The following is a 3,994-nucleotide window of genomic DNA, read 5'->3' on the forward strand; positions in this document are numbered from 1 at the left end:
TGACATCCAGGTGAAATTCCATTTCTTTGTTTAAGTTGGAAATAAATATTTCCACTAGTTCTTATTCAGGTAACTGAAGAGAACGTCTGCTAGACATTTGACGCCATCGTTGCAGGAATGCTGAGAATAGTTCTCCTAGTTTTTGTTTAGTATTACATAGATTAACCATGGTGATATCACGTTTAATGTTATGAGAGTAATGTGCCAAGAACTTCTGAACTAGCTCTTCAAAGGTCCTAATGCCACCTGGTAGTCGAGAAAACCATGATGTGCTTGTTCCTCCCAAGCTTTGGGGAAAAAGTCACATTAGGTATGTGTCCTCGTATGCCACTTTGAGGCAAGCTGAATGGAATTCTCTGACATGATCGCGAGGATCTCCCTTTCCTCTATACTTTTCGAATTTGGGTGTTTTGAATCCTCGTGGAAAAGGTGGCATATAAAGATTCCTATCAAAGGGATAGGGACAAATGTCATTGAGTGAAAATTGATTAGTTTTTACACCACTATGAAGTTGTTGGGCGAGATTTTCAACTTCTTGCCACAACATCTCTATTTCATTTGGAGGAGGAGGTGGTGGGTTACCTCAAGGAATGTTATATCTGATGGGATCTCTACCTCTTTCTTCTTCATGACGACTTTGTCATTCCAATGCTTGTCTTAGTTGTGCAAGATCAAAGTCAGAGGGGAGTTTGGCTCCTTCTTGAGCAAGCTTTTAAAAGCGAGCATCCTCATTACTCCTGAGTATTTCGTCAAAAAGTTTGTTAAAGAGAGGATTGTGCTGAGCCCTTTCTATTGTTGCAAGAGTAGGAGTACTTGGGTTTTTGTCATTAACATTTCCTCCAAGTGCTTCTTGAAATTCATTTATATTTTCCTCCTCTTCTTCTCCAATTTCTATTTCTCATTGCCTTGACTGTGATCGAGTTTGAGCCATTTTGTTTACAAGTTTTTGTTGAAGTTGGGTGAAAATGATGATGAGTTTTTGATGAAATGAAAGATTGATGTTGGGTGAATTATGTTGCATGTGGATCTCTAGCACTTAAAGGTAGATGTTACCAAAATTCTTTTTTTGAATTTCTTGTTGTTTTTGATGAGGTTTTGATGTGATAAGGTGCAGAGAAATCTGACCTGTGTTACAGACTTAACTACCTAGTAATGAGAGGATTCACTCATAAACTAGCTTTAACCTGCGTAGATATGTCTCTTAGGATGAGCTTATCCTAGATGTAGAAACAATCTAAAAGTGATGTGATGTGTTTGATTCAAGCAATATCCAAAAGAGAACTTAGGACAAGAACCTCTTAATGTTTTGAGAGTTGAAATGGATTGATGATGAAGTGATTGATGATGAAGTGATAATGGATGAAATGTTTTAACTTCAATAAAAGCTTTGTGTCACAAATGGAACAAATTCTACCTCTTCCCTTTCGGGCGTTGGTGGCATTTCTCGAGCTACGTTGTATGTGATACAAATGTTTGGGAAGAAGTTGGGATTGATCTCGCCTCATTGGTTTTTGTGATAACTCAAAGCTCTATATTGCATAAAAGCTTTGCAGTTTAATGATTCTGAATCAAATTTGTTTGTTTTGCCCTGAAGGTAGAGATGCATGTGACATAGAAAAACTCTATGAGAGACAAATATTTGTTTATTTAAATAGAAGAATTTCCTCCTTTTGATCAAAGCCTTTGAGCTCAATGGTCTTCTTTTCAAGTTGATGTTTTGATGAAGATTCTTCTTTCTCAAGATGTGAAGAATGGTCATAAAGTTTGATTCTTTTCTTTGTTTTTGGTTTGCTTTGAAAAATGTTTGGTTGGATGAATACTTGTTTTGATTTTGGGATTTTATGATGTTTCTTTGACAAGAAAACAAAGCAAGCACACAAACACAAGAATGTTGCCTTAAAGGCACAAATGAGTATGGTCTAGATCAACCCAATCCTTGGACTTTTTATGACCCTTTCTTTTAAGTGTATTTTAGGTGTTTTTCTTTCCAAAGCCTGAAGTCGGCTCAACTTGTACTTGGTCTTGACTAAAACAAAAACACTTCAAACACTTTGTATCCCTAAGGTCAAATGGCCAGTTGCGATAAATTCAACCCACATCTTGATATTTCTTCGACTTTAGTACTACATACCTTATGAATCCCGCTGTGGCAGGTAAGGATGTGATATACTAAGTCTTGCACAAGCATAACAAATAGATGATCCCTATGATGGGGGAGTCACCACTTTCATCAAACCATAAGTGACTTTTCAAAAAGCTATGTTTCTACTCAAGGAAATATGTATGGTGAGTGTCTTGGGAGCAAAACCATCTATGCTCTTGCACTGAATTATATCACAAATATCCTCAATCAATAGAATGGGTGGGCTACTACTTAAAGGTGTTTAGTAATTTTCAATGTCTTTGGACATAAGTTCATTCTGCAGTGACTCACTTAAGAGCCTTGTAACTTGTGGTGGGGCCCATTTGTCCTTTCAGCAAGTTACACTGTAGGAACAACTATACCCAAGGCTACAGCTTTTGCTCTCACCTGATTTCTATAGCGACTCGAAGGATTTACCGCGCGAGGTCGTTCCCAAGAGTGATGTGTCTCTTGGTAGGCCTCTCTTAAAAAGATAAAAATTTGAGTGTTACTAACACTTTTCTCTTGCACCTAGGACCACGAAAGCCAAGGGAGAGGATAGTGTGTGTTAGAAGTAGGACCACCCGACAAACTCTTTTGCACAAGTGTGCCAAACATGAAATGCACTTGTTCTTTTTAACCCATCATCACAATGTGATTTAACTATTTGGAGATGTTGCTCCAACAACCATGATGTTCTTTTTAACTTCAAAGGCAATATGTTTAAGTAACTAGGAAAATGAAATCCTGGTCAACTTAATAAAAAGCACGTTTGCAACGTTTGCTTGAAGTAAATCGCTTGCAAAATTGAAACAAGTTGATTGTGATTTTTATTTGCACCAAAATTCGAAGTGTGGATTGTAAATTTTAGTTTGATGCAAGAAAGAAATGTGTCTTGTCTTGTTTTAAGCACCAAAATAAAATGAACCTAATTTGCAAGGAACTAAATTTGTTTTGTTCAATTTTTAGAACACCAAATGCAAATGATCCTAACTTGCAAGAAATCAAATTTGTTTTGTTCAATTTTTAAAACACCAAATGCAAATGATCCTAACTTGCAAGGAAGTAAATTTGTTTTGTTCAATTTTTAGAGCACCAAAATGTAAAATTTTGATTTTAAGGAAGTGAGTTTTTAGACCTACACAAAAAGCAAACAGTTAGTAAAATTCACACCTACAGGGGGCTTCCACGAGCCTAAAATAAATCAAATTTTCGGTTACAAGGCCTTCCTTACAATGTTCTGTTACAATAGCGCTAGTCTGTGTGAAAACAAAAGCGCTAGTTAACCAAAAAAATATTTTTATAGAAACAAAAGCGCTAAAACAAGACTTTGACAGTGAATTCAAAAGCTCTATAACAAACTCAAAAGCACTGAAATAAGCACAAAAGCGCTGAAACACGCACAATAGTGCCAAACTTGAGACAATAGCGCTAGAATAGCAAGTTGCAATAGCACTACAACGCGAGCAAAAGCGCTAAAGCGCGACCTGTGTGACAATTTCAACATTCAAACATGTTAGTTGTTTTTTTTTTAAAATGTTTTTAAGTGTTTGTGATTCACGTCGGGTTCACCAAATGATGCTCTGCAAACAGGACAAGGTTAGGCTAAACAAACACCTGAACAAGAAACAACAAGAGTCGATTGTTAGATGTTAGAAAATCATAAATTAAAAACTATCCTAAGCAAGCATATCAAGAAAGACACTACTAAGCAAAAAGAAAGCTTAAGGAATCTACAAAAAGCAACTAAGCTCCTCCAAATGCTCTCTACCATGCTGGTAGTTTCTCCTTCCTTGTTCCTCTCCTCTCCAAGTTCCAAAATAGTGTAGCACTCAGCAACTTTTTGCACTATGGATGCTTATGGAGATTCAA

This window comes from Cryptomeria japonica, chromosome 6, assembly GCF_030272615.1.
Source record: "Cryptomeria japonica chromosome 6, Sugi_1.0, whole genome shotgun sequence".
In the NCBI taxonomy this organism is placed as follows: Eukaryota; Viridiplantae; Streptophyta; class Pinopsida; order Cupressales; family Cupressaceae; genus Cryptomeria; species Cryptomeria japonica.